The sequence below is a fragment of the Anser brachyrhynchus genome (genome assembly GCF_964034855.1).
Source record: "Anser brachyrhynchus genome assembly, chromosome: 4".
NCBI classification, from domain to species: Eukaryota; Metazoa; Chordata; class Aves; order Anseriformes; family Anatidae; genus Anser; species Anser brachyrhynchus.
The window spans coordinates 18,528,856-18,542,757 of record NC_137698.1 but is presented as its reverse complement, the minus strand read 5'-3'; the positions used below and the strand labels follow the sequence as shown (position 1 = coordinate 18,542,757).

Genomic DNA, 13,902 nt, shown 5'->3' with positions numbered 1-13,902 from the left:
TTTTTTTTTTGCTTTTCATGTGAGGAAAACCATTAACTTCACTGATGTAATTAATTGGATGTTTTTATTTATTTATTTATTTATTTTGTAGTGCAACCATTTGAAGACTCAGGTTATATGAATGTAACAATGGCTGTACAAGATCAGATAGTACCGTGTCTCCACTGCATGGGGAAGAGAGTAAGAATTAGAGAAGTGTTTATTCTCAGCATTCATTGCAGAACCCCAGCTAGGATTAGGACCTGAAGTCATTTCTCCCCTGGGTCCTTAACTTGGATGAGGTAGAAAAGTGAAGGGAACATTTCATGAAATTGAGGGTGGTGGAATTGCAGCCTTCCTGGATGTCTGTATTGACCTGCATTTTATCAGACATTTCTCTTAAAACAATTTCCTTTGCAGTAGTATATTCAACTGTTGAGGTGAAGCTGTAGTTGTTGGGGTACATCTGGATGTATATGTACTTCTCTCAGTACAAGGCAATATATTGCTAGAGAGAACACATTCTGAAGTTGTTATATGCCATCAAGTTGTTAATTAGGAAAATTTGGATTATGACATTAGTTTTAATTAAGTTTTGACAGCACTTTTTTTTTCTTTTTTTTTTTCCCCCAGCACTTTTTTGTTACGCTGTATGGATTCTTATCAGTCAGAGATTCACAGACAGAGAACAGAAAGGTGTAAAAACTTCTTGGGTGGAATGTATTTAACCATGGCATTGTTTTGGTAAGTTGTGCACAAATAAGAAAAAAAAAGAAATAATAATAATAAATAAAATAAAATAATAATAAAAAATAAGAAATAATAGTAAAAAGAAAAATAAAAAAAGAAGAAAAAAAAGAAAAGAAGAGGTCAAACAGTTACGTCTATTGCCATTTGGAGAGAGATTAAGTTTCAAACAGAAATTGGTTGGCAGCTTGCCAAAATACCTATTTCATCTCTAACGTGATCAGATACTAGAATCATTCTGGAAGTTCAGGGGAAAGACAAAACAGAGAATTAAAACAGTAGAGACAGTTGCTGTCTGTATTTTGACCATATCCAAAATGCAATTGGTACTGCTCTCTTTTTATAGTAAATCTTTAGTGAATACAATTCATAGGGAAAGGAGTAAGAGTGTTAGAAGGTCAGTCTTTTGAAAATGAGGTTAATGAAAAGCTTCCTGTTGTAAAGTCTTTGCTTACATATTTTGTGTAATTATAGGAAAAATGAATCACGATTTCTTCACACTTAAAATATCACAGGCCACATAATATTGCTTTCATGAATTACTTTCAAGTCATGAATTTTACTTAATGTATGAATAGACACCAAGTTAACTTGCATTTGCCTCCCAAATGGCATCTCTATATACAGAGGTCTACATTAGGATATGTTTGCAAAACATGCTTTTCAAATTACTTACGGGTGTTTCTTCTGTTCCTGGAAATAACAATTTCATCAGCTGAGTCCTTCAAGTAACAGGTTCATGTTTTTATTATTCACACAAGATCTTCCAGCCATCTCTAATTCAAGTTGCTATATGGTACCATTGACATGACCAAGGGTCTCCAGGTGGGTGGACTTGCCATAAAGTAGTTTCATCTATACATGGCTGAGATATCAGAAGTGATAGGAAACTGCTTACTTCTAAGATTTTAACAGTTGACCCCTGATTGCGCTGAAGCTTCTGGGTAGGATCATGAAATAATATTAGCTATTGAGTTATCAATATCCCAATAATGTTAATTCTGTCTTCTATTTTGCTGGAGCAGGAAAATATAATTTCTTTTCTGGAAGAAATATGGATGCAAGACAGTTGGCTGGAGCTTGGCATGAACAAAATGGAGGTGAAATTGATAGAAAGGGACTATTATTTGTAGGACTTTTGCACACTCTGAGATGATTTTCACAATTTGTGAATTTCACAACACTAAATATGGGTGTGTGCTTGTGGCCTACTATATTCCAGATACAATTTAGAGCTGGTTTTCATTTTTAAAATGTCAGATGATAGCTCTTCCTATCCAAGAAACTCACTGATGTGGTTCTACAGAGTTATGCTGTGTTGCTGGCCCTCTTGTCAAAAGTTCAGAACTGCAGTTCTTAACAGACAGATCTGAAGCTTCTTCTTTTGTATGAAAACTGCTTGAGCTGCCCTATATGATTTAGTGTAGGGATACCTGTTTTTTCAAGAATTTCTATTATGGAAGAATTCCATATCATGGAAGATTTCCTATTTTTGCTACAGTCTAATTCTTCTTTGATTAAGGAGTTAGTAAGGCTGCTTTGTCCAAACTTCATGGTGAGCTAGAATCCAGTACTTAGCAGTCACAAAATGGTCAACAAATGCTCTTAATTCTTTGCAATTACCTTCATACTTAAACTAGAAATTGCCAAACACTAAACCATAAACCCTGTGTGGTATAGCAGTTTCTCACACTTTCTCTTTTAGGTCACAGTGCCATGTGTATATATTTCAAAATAATAAAGTTTCCTGAAGTGAGTTTTGTACTTTGTGAATGCTGAACACTGTAAGGTGCACTATGAAAGTGTCTGTCTCTAAATACGTCTCGTGGCTGTATTCAAATACCACTGCAAGCACCACACAGCATTTGATTTGTTACTAGAAACTGAGTCCAAGATACCTGACTTTGTGTAATGGTTGTGGTTTTGTGGCTTATAACCTCATTTAACTCCTGAAGTTTACCGCAATGAGGAGGTAAATTATTTTATCTAGGAATGTGTCTGCTAATCTTAACTATGTAGAGTGTTCTCAGCTGTTCTGACGATGGTGCTAAGCAAACAAGAATAATATATACATATTTCTCTATGGTTTATTCATGACTTATAGACCTTGACAAGTTCAATTCTTCTAATTATAGGTTATTAGCAGAGTTCACCTTAGCCATTCTATCTACTTTACTGGCAATATTTCATATGGTGAGTCTATCTTTTCTTAAAGCTCTTACCTCCTCTCACCTTCTTTTGGCCACTCTTAATGATGCATTTCCTATCCTTGAGCATCTCTGAGAGGTGATCCTTTGCAGCTCATCAATGCTCCTTAAAAGCCTGTTGCAAGAGAGCAAAGTAAGTTATATCTCATAACCAGGTATTGCTGATTATTTATTTATTTATTTATTTTGTCTTTGTTACTTTGGGAAATTAAGCACTGCATTCAGGGTCAAAAATGAAACCAATGTTGGCCTTGCGGTATACTAGCCCTTGCTATCTTTATATTTTTAGGCAGCTCCTTGACAGTATTTTAAATGAAAAGGTGACAGATGATGAATGACATATAGCACTCTCACATGTTTTCATACTAAAAAAGAGGTACTATTGTTTCAAAACAGCAAAGCTCTTTTATCTCATGAAGAAACTTCAATAGTCTATGAAAAATTTGGTTGCTTAAAAAGTTGGTGAGTGTGCCCATGTGTTTTCACATGATTCTTTTATGATGCTGGCCAGCAATGATGAAATTAGCATGTTTTGATCTATATACAAGTTGTTCATAAAGAACTTGAAAGGAGTAGTTAGGAAAATCCAAGTGCTGAAACATTTAAGATATACTTTCTGGTCTCACTTTTGTGTGATTGTCAGCCAGGGACTATCATGATCAAGGTAGCTTGCCAATTGCCTGCCGCAGATATAATATTTATTGCTGCAGTGGGGATTTCCTATCAGAGATCTGAAGACAGGCTTTTGTACATTGTTTCTCCTAGGTAACCTATACAAATCAGCAGAAGAGATCTGATTGTAAAGAAAAAGTAATCAAAAGATAGATATTTTTGATCTTTGGGTTTATTTGAACTTTTTTTTTTTTCCCCCCACCAAGTTTTCCTGCACATACATTAAAAAGAGAGGGAAATTGGCTGGTGTTCTTTTCTATATAAAATCCATAACTGTGTAATATTATTAAAAATTAGTGTATTTTGTTACAGACTTACAAGGGATAAGATTTATTTTTCATGCTACCATGCAGAAGTAGATATATGCAGCTTACAGGGAAACTCATTTCTTTCACATTTGTTGGAAATATATAGGAATACTTAGCTAATCAGTTACGTAATTGGCTAACATTTCTGCTTCTCTCTTCCTGAGACAGAGTTAAGCAGTGATCCAGAGCACTGAGAATAACAGGACGGCTTTAACATATTCTGACCAATTCCCAGTCCCAAGTCCCCTGACAATTTGGCTCCATCTCCCTTTTTTCCTTTGCACAAACTATGCTTTTTTCTGCTGACGGTTTTGCTACAGATGCTTATATTCTGTAGTGCTTCGTGTCAGAGGCACCTCTGGATTTTGAACAGCTGTCCCTGCTTTTGCAGAGGCATCTCTTGCTGCTCCCAAGGAAACCACTGCCTTGCCTCCATGGGATGTGCCAGCCCCCTTGCCCGAAGTGGCTCTCTTAGCCTGCAGCACTACCACTGGGGCAATCCTGTGCAAAGAGATGCAGCTGAGGCTGGTGCAGGAGAGAGGGCATGCAATGCAGACAGTGCACTGCTCTGCACGGAGCAAAGGTGTGTGTGTGCGTGCAGCTGGGGGCGGCAGCAGCAGCCTGAGATCAAACTGCTTGACTAGCATTTAGCCCTTGGTTATACTGCTGGGAAGCAGGATCAGAAACTGTCTGCTCTGAAGCAAATCTCATTGGCTGTCTGTCCTTAAAAGGCAGATGAGCTTTTTTCTTTCAAAAACATTCAGTAAAATTACACACCACTTTCCATTTTCTCTGAACTACAGCACCCAAGGCCTTTTGTGGTACAGGTTTTCATACCCCTGAGCGTTCTCTATTTTACTTCCCAGCTAAATAGTCAAATGAGGGTGGTTACTGGCAAACATACTGGTGTTTTTCTCATCCTCTACAAACTATATGGGGAGCATGAATTTATTTCATGGGAAATACTGATCAAACTATAGTTTGATAGTAACATTTTTTTTGTTCACCAATGACTGATGATACAAAAATCTAAATACTTTGTACTATCTCTTCTGTCCTGTTCTGAGATATTTACTCATAGAAAAAATGTAATATTATCTATGTACTTAGATCTCAGATTTACCTCTGTAGTTTTTAATGTTTACACTTTACACTTCTAAAATTTCCTAAATCTCTTTGTTGTCTCTAGCACATGAATGTTTTTCTAGTACTTTCAGAAAAGATTCTTTTTTTTCTTTATAATTTGAAACATTGATGTATTAGTAAATGTGGTTATGATAATATTATGTTTCAAATCTGAGTTAATATCTGATTGTGCCCAACGAGAAGACAAATTTTGCCTGAAGGTACTTTGACATAAAGGCATGATCGGACACATACCGCAGAGCCATTAGTGCTTCAGGTGCACTGGGAACTCCAGCCACCTATGATGCATCTTAAAAACTCATAAAACACGATCTGTAATATCTTATTGTTAGTATGATAATAATAATCCCAAATTTCATTTTTAAAGACCTCATTAAAAGGTTACATTTCTGCTTGCTATATTAAAGCTATCATGAGAAAAACAAAACAAACCAGAACAATTTTGTGCTATGTAGATGGAAAAACACAGGAAAAGGTTGGAAAATGGTATTTTTTTTTTACATGTATTATCATTGCCAAGGTAACTGTTTTCTTGTTTTGCCTGTGTTCTTTCCTTTTATTTATTGCAGACTTATGTCACCCCACCACATTATGTGTAGACTTCCTGCTCCCAAGAGCCCAATGATAATGTTGGTTTGCAGGTTTCCAATTTCCTGGAACTGAGTAATTTTCAGATCAGGTGAAGCAGAAAATTAAATTAAGAGAATCCTATATTCTTAATGAAGTTTGAAAGGAAAAAATAGGGAGGCGAATAATGATGTTATTTTCAATACAGCAAAAACCAAGACAGGGAACCAATAAGACATTTCTATCCAAGACACAAACTTGTGGCAAAATCTGTGATATGCTTATACCAGTGTATAACACTGGGGATTAAAAAAAGGAAAACATGCTAATTTGACACTGATGGGAAAGTCCAGTCAGCTCTGATATTGTGCATAAATAACCACTAGCCTGAAGTAGGGTTTTGCAAAACATCCACTGTAGCCTTAGAAAGCCACCTTTCATAGAGATGCTTTCCAAGCCTTCAGGGTAAATGCCAGTAACAGACATGGCATTTTGATAACATGCCTTTCCAGAAGAATAGATGGAATTTTAAAAAACCCAATCTTCTTAAAATGCTTGTCACATCAGGCACCATTTGAAAGATAGAAATCCCTCAAGGAATATTGGGAGATGAAAGCAGTCCACTTTAACACATTGTCTGAGACTTCTGTACACTGAAGGACAGTACAATATTAAAGAGGATGCTGGCTCTTATCAGGCACCTGCAGTACCTTGAAAATACCTTGAAAAGTATAATAAAAACAAAACAATACTTCAGTAACAGTGAAGACAGTGAGAGATGTAGAATATTTTTTAATTGGGAATGATTTTTTTCCCAATACAAGTTCTGATGTTATCAGAACAGCTGACCCCAAAGAAATGCCAAAGGGGAACTAGTGTGGTCCTTTATTATCAGTTTCCTCTAGCAATACTGAAACCCTACTGATTCATTAAATAGTATATTATTAATGTGAGAACAACCACTGAATTACAAGACAAGATTATTCTTCAGAACCAGCAGCTTACCATTGGACAGTCTTAAAAATCCATTACAGGAATGGCTGCATTGATAAACTCAAAATTGTCAATTGAGCAGACTATGAAGCTTAAATAGAAATTTATTAATATATTTGATTTACTTCACTACTGGTCATAACAACTGTTTACCGTTACCTTTCTTAGTTTTAGTGTCCCTTAATGCAGACATGTTTTTCTATTTTAATGCTCCATCTTCCTCTTTAATAGATAGTTATAGGAAAAAAGACATGTAAAGGAATTAGTTAAGAAAAAAATTCTGCAGATATGCTATCGGTTCTAGAAAAAGAACATCATCTGAAAAGTAGGACAGCAAGTCTGCACTATGGAGCAGCACAAACCAGATTTTAGTGTAGGAAACAGTACTGTAAAGCAGGCATAAACACCTCTGTTTAACTCTCAAATCTATGATATATGAAACATGATCCTCTAATAATCTCCAGCATTGCAAATGTTCTTGCTGCTGGGGACAACATATTAAACTAGTTCCAAACTTTTATCTGGAGCTGTATTGATTCACAGCTGGCCTAAGGATCAAAAAACCATAAAAATCGTTTAACTTCTGTTTTGAATGTTACACTGCCATCTAATGAGGTAACTGTAAATTACATGAAAACCTTTCACTGTTTTGTCATGTTTTTGGAAGCAGATGGTACAATACAGGATACAACTTCAATATTAATGACATTTATAATAATAGGAATATAGCATTATAGAATGAATAGAATTATACTAATAATTAACAGATGATATGGTAAGTGACTGGAAAAAAAGCTCATCTCTTACAGGTGCTATTTAAATAAAACACTGAGCTAAAAAAAATGTAGTTAATAAAGTTTCCTCCAAAGGCAAGACGAATAAAATAAATTAAATTTCATTTCACATGTTATAACAGATTTATTTTTTCCTGGATGTCAGATAGTCCTAGACAGTGTTTACAATGCCAAATGCTGTTTTCATAACGTAGTGCACCTAAGGACCTAAATGAGTTTTGGGGATGAAGGCATAGGGAGTAGAGGCACCTGGAGTCTATTTGTAGCTATGCAATGTAGTTCTTGAACAAACTTGATAAGTCACTAAGGGAAAATCCTACCCTACATCTGTCTGCACGAAAGTACTCAGACACTGCAGCTCTGCTGCGTGGATGCTGAGACAAGATTAGGGGATCCCCCCAGGGCTCACAGTACTTCGTTTTCTGGGAATTGTTGTTGGCCAGCTGGGATTCAGCCCTGTTTGGATTTCCCCCATACTGGTGACTCTGGGGGTCTTACAGAGCTCCAAAGTAGCTCGGTGGCAGTGCCGGGTGCAGGACTGAGAGTCCCAGCCATGAAAGATCCCCACTGCACTGGGGACTGTTTCTGTGGATGTGCACTTGGTGAGGAGAGAGCCTGTGCTCCTTTTCAGGTGTATCACGAGTAGCTGAAGGTCTGAGCGCTGATATCTTGTGTAGCCAAACAACCGGCAAGTGGGCTTTCAGTCTTGACAGCAAAGCCAAAAACCTGCTATTATTTCTAAATATCTACTTGCATTAAAAAAACACCCTACTCTTAGCCTGCTTCCTACTACAGCAATACTAATCTGAAGTAACCCTATTAGTCATCTTGTTTGTTGAACAAACTCCATCATGAAGAATGCCTACAGATGTTAAAACACCTGACTAAAGGCAAACAAATAACATTACTGATATTTCTTCTAATTCACTACAGTGTATTTTTACTTCAGAGTGTAGCCATCAATATTTATTTTACAGTCTAAGTTGGTATTAAGCTAACATGGCCAAAATGTTAGTTGCTTGTGTTGTAATAATAAACACTTTGATATTCACCACTGTTGTTGGGGTCAGTGAAACTTGACATAAACAAAGGGGGAAAAGGCACATATGCTAACAAGTATTAGAGTCTCACCAATCAACAAGTCCAAGATCTGGCTTTTCAGTGAATGAGAGCATCTTGTTGATTTTATGGAACGTGAGGATCTCTGCAGAGGGAAGATCAAAGGGCTGCGTTATGTTTCAATGCATAACTTTATGGGACAGATGGAATCCACTCAGAGAGACCCATGACACTCAGGGCCAGATTATCAAAAGTATCAGACACTAAAACCTATTAGTGTGGTCAAACCTTTATTCCAACGCTGTCAGCCCTTTTTAGCTCTGTTTAAAGAGTCAATCTCCATTTTAACTACTGCAAAAGTTCAAATGGAGGTTAGAAGGATGGGCTATAGGAGGTGGCAAGCCAAAAGAAATATTGTTTGCCATTTCTTTGTTTCCACACAGATGTTGCTGAATGTTTGGGGATACAATTATATAAATTTGGGCAGGTAACAAACATTAAAATTGTGCATGTCCTTGCCTCTGCAAACACTAAGCATGAAAAACATTCTTTGATTTGTCCACCTTGAAAACATTTCAGGAATTTCTACCAAGTAACCCAAATACACTCTGGAAGAAAGGAGGGGTGAAGTCACCATCTTACAAGCATCTCTCCAGATTTCTTAAATTCCCACCTTTGCCTATGTTTTGCTTGAAAATAGGTTGGCTGCTAAAGCCCTCATAAACTCCTTCTTTTTGAGGGGACTCCAAGCAGCATTCCTGGTTTGAGTCCTGATGTGCTAGATTGCCTGTCTGCTCTAGAGTTATCCTTGAGGGAGATTTAACTATGAACATTTAGTTCCTTGACTGCACTGGCTTGTCTTGTAAGTACATGGTTTCTGTCTGCTACCCTTTCAAAGGAATTAGGTTCTTGCATCATAGCTCCATCAGCTAATGTAGCCTCAGGAGACCCTTTCCAGACCCCAGCATTGTGCACACTGATTTTATGGAGGAGAAATATGAATTTGAAGTTGGCTAATAATGGTTTTGCAAAACATCTTAAAATTCTCCTAGTTATTGTAACTAGTACAAGAATATACAAATCTAAGTCATGTAATAACAACCACATGGGAGTCCAGCCTCCGTTTCCTATCACTTTTGAACATTCTTAAAGAGATCCTAATGAAACCCATGATCCTCTTCATCCATATCACTTCTTTTCTGAACAGTCAGCCTTTCTCAAATTGCTCTTAAGAAACCCTCTGTATTTAGGGCTTTCTCTGAGTTGCTTCCTGTGCCATATCAAGTGATGACAACTGATCATTGGGCTATTCATTGCTTAATTTATTCCTCTCTGGGGTCCAGGCTTTAAAAATAGATTACCTTAAATTATAGCCAGCTCTTCAGCTAACTGAAGTGTCATAAGAATGAAGTTTAAGAACTCCCGCTGAGTAGTTCTGTGGATTTTTTTTCTAATATGGAGGCGAAGATGAAAAAAATGCAAATAAGCCTCACATTCAAATCAAGTTCCTGGTATTAGGTATTAAATGGGATCACCTATTTTTAAAACTGAACAATTTCTGTTAATCATCTTGCTGACAAAGTCACAGCTCCTGCTGCTGCTTTATTGATGTGATCCTACCCTGGTATAGCTGAGATGTGGGTAAAACGCATGGTTTACACAGCCATAGCTGTACTGAGTTGAGTCCACAATCTCCACCTCAACTGCACTTTCTGCTGTATGAAGCAGAAGTCTTCCATGTATGCATTATCTCATTTTACTCTAGTACATAAATTTATTGGTTTTGAATTTATTTAGAACTTTGCAAGCAATAATGGAAGACACTAGAATATGGTTTCTACATGGAAAAGTGAAAGAAGCAGAAGGGAACATTTACTTAAAATTACATGTAAACTCAGTTACATTGGTTTTCAGCCAGACAGCCAAGCTGCTTTTAACTACAATGGCAATTAACTTGTGTGGATTATGTTAAAAGTGATTGAAGACCTAATAAAGTCACTTTAATTTCTAGTATTGATTATGTCAGGAAGAAAAATTTCAAATATTCTTCTTTTTGAAGGACTGAAGAATAATGGTATGGAAGAACTGCTACAGTATGGGCCCCTGTTCACGCTTTTGTGACACATAGACCCCATGCACTTCAGAGTGAAGACTCAGTGATCATGGACTGCAAAAACATTCCTAGCACATACCTTGGATCAGCTGTGGCTAGATGTCCTTTAACCATGTCACAGCAGCCCTCTGAAAAGCAGGGAGAAAGATTAGACCGCTCATTTTTTTAGCAGCAAATGTCTGGTCAGATACAATAACATGTTAACACAAGCATTTTGACAGGCATAGAAAATAGTTCCACACAACTCATATGATTTATTTCCATAATTTTGTAGCTGTGATTAATCCTTTCTAGTATCACTAAAAGTCTATCAGGTTAAATAGCCTTTTAATATAATAAAATATTCACGTGGTAGATCTGGACGAGAAGGCAGGATGTAGTTTCTACTTCAAAACTGGGCTTTAACATCTTGTTCGATTGCATCATTCTGTTAGAATCCTCCCCTATTTTAAGTGAGGCATTTAAGAAGGAAGAAGAAAGGGTTAAAAACTACACTCTCGAGCAGGTGTGTTGGTTAGCAAACCCTTCAGCTTACTTCTTGGCCCTCACACAGTGCAGGTGTTGAACATCAGCATTTTCATCCTGTTTGATATCTAGGCTTTGTGTTTGTCATCTGGGGACTTTTACATTAAATCTGCAGGAAAACCCCCCTTGCTTTGTTGTTTTGGCTGAATAGGATAAAACAGAATTTATTTCTTAGTAAGTCTTAAGTTTAAAAAGGCTAGCACAGCTATGCCTGTCAATCTAAGAGGTGGAGGGTTTTTTTAACTTGATAGTTTATATTATTGTAGTTCTTCCCTTACACTAAGAGGTAAAGAACAGCAAGCTGACATTTAAATAAATGTGCAATTACTGATAAATAATGAGAAAAAATATGTAACAACCAAAGTATAAATGTTTAATGCATACAGTAAATTTCTGAATTGATAAAAAAAATATCTAAAATTGGCTGAAAATCTAATAGAAGTGCTGGCAAAATAGAGAATACTTCTGCTTTGAGAAATAATTTTAATTCAATTAAATATGTTATTAAGGAACAAACATTAAAAGATACAAACAGCTCATCTAACTTTAAAATCCTTCCCATACGCAAAAAAACATTTTATAAATATATGCAAATCTTGTTCCCTTAGACCTGCAGAGGTTGTATGCCTTCAGCGCCAACAGAACCTGCACAGTAATTTCTTTTTCCCACCTGAGCAACTTTTAAGACATGCAGAAGCCTACCACTGCCTCCTTCTGCTCTATCTGTTGTGAAGAAGAAAGTGCAACTGAAGGACTTTTGAATAGTTGTGGGACTTAGGCAGCTGCTGATTTAGTCCCTTCCTACTAACAGCATATTTCACTTTTTTGTGAAACTAATTTTGAACTGCTACTCATGACTTTATTTTGCGTGGAGACCATGCAGCGCAGAAACTAAGAGTAAGTTTAAGATATGTTTACCTTCCTTCAGGGACTTGTCCAAGATTGAACTACTCTGATAATGAGAATTGTCAAAGCAAACAAACAAATCAAAACCCAAACTCTTCCATTTGCAGCCAAACCGATTTCCATGTTTTTTTTTTTTTTTCTTCTTCTTACTTGCATTGCAATTATCAGCTTGTTGGTGGAAAAGGGTTTTCAGGAGAGCAATCTGGTGTGCCTGGGTAACATAGCAATAAGAAAAGCTAACAACTGGTTCACTTTCTGTCCCAGACATTTGGAGTTAAGTTGTCATTCTACCTCTGTGATGACTAGGAAATCCTCCTTTTTCTTAGTGAATTCCAGATAGCTGGTTCGCTTTGACATTAGACATACACCAACAGCTTTGCAAAGTATTAAGCAATAACTACAGTTTCCTATATTTTATCAGCAAGAAGATATTTTGCTACCAGGTATTCTGTTCTTAAGCACCCCGGTACATTCCCCTGCTTGAATATTCATGTCATGCTTGTAATAATATAACAACACATGGTTTTGAAGCTCTTCCACACAAACTGGTTTTGCCTTCTTTTTAACTTGTCAAATGCTGTTTTAAACGTATACAAAGACAACATTCCAAAAATACTGCCATGTTTGGCAATAATAGGCCAAAAATTTGTGGCATAAGCATTTTTTTAAGCTGGTATTGCAAAGCACAGTAACATATGCTTATGCAAGGTCAAATTCTCTATTTCCCTCACTGTGCCACTAAGCTGAACAGAAAACCATGTCACGTACCTTACTGGAAATCTATAAAGCAATTAATTTGTTACTTGAAACCAATTCTATAGTCTTGACAAATCATCACACCAAAAGTTACTGTATATATGGAAGGTTTTATTAGCTGTGTCATAAGCTCAAATAACTGAGAGGGGTTCAATTTGAGTTTCTGTCATTTTCTTCTGATGTTTACTGCATTATCTCATCATCCAAATACTAGGCTTGGACATGGGAAGAGAATAAGTTTTATTTATGATTCATTTCCCTGTTTAAATCTTTTTAGTCATTACTATAATCTGTGTTTTCATAACAATACTTCGCACTTTAAGCGAAGATGCATTTTATCATCAGGTCAATGACATTGAAAGGATCTCACTTTAAAACAGAGAAATTATCTCGATACATCAGAGCCTGCCTAGAACCCGCCCAGATGTCACTGGTAGTTCATTATTCATTTTGGTAATGCTAACCAGCTGCCAATATAATGTCTGCTCTTGGAGTCCATTTGGGAATCCTCCCTCTCCTCAGATAATCAGACAAGTTTAACAATTGTTCTCTATTAGCAGACTGTTTTATTGCCCTGTGAAACCTAAACTGAAAGTTGCAAATGTTGTGCTTTGAATCACTTTCATGTCTCAACATGACTGACACGGAACGACTTCATTAACTTTCAGTAAAGTGCATTAGAAAAATTTTGAGCTTGAACTCAGGTGCCAAAAGGGGAGTACTGTTTTACCTTATTGCTAGAGTAGCCCCGATCTGGGTGTTGATAGCAATCACTATTTTAATTTCTATTATACTACCAATCTAACTTTTAAAAAGATTCTTTTGTTCAAAAAAGGTCTAAAAATATTTTGTTAAACTTATCTGATTGAATGTATTTAGGATTATTTTCTGAATTGCTGAAGCTGAGAAACAAGTAAGATGAAGCACATTCCAAGTTTAAAGACTGGAGAAAATTCTGCATTTGAAAATAATAGGAAATTCAGTATTGGAAAATAAAAGGAAATAAAGGCATAACTTTTGCAGATCCTAAAGTGATCTAAGAGGTACCAATGCAACACACAGCTTATCCATGTAGGAAAACAATAAGTAAATGTATTAAAATATAATAATAATAATAATAATAATAATGT

The 13,902-nt window shown here is 36.4% G+C and overlaps 1 long non-coding RNA gene across 2 annotated transcripts; it reads right to left on the bottom strand.

The window, feature by feature from the left end:
• LOC308194069 lies at positions 1-11,105 on the bottom strand. Of its 2 annotated transcripts, none has more exons than XR_013950230.1 (5): positions 10,934-11,105; positions 10,665-10,713; positions 8,545-8,617; positions 2,949-3,048; positions 1-1,769 (listed from the first exon to the last, which is right to left on the bottom strand). It is a non-coding gene; the product is annotated as an uncharacterized lncRNA (long non-coding RNA). The 2 variants fall into 2 exon arrangements; XR_013950231.1 differs by having other exon boundaries at positions 1-1,591.
• Positions 11,106-13,902: the final 2,797 nt, after the last annotated feature.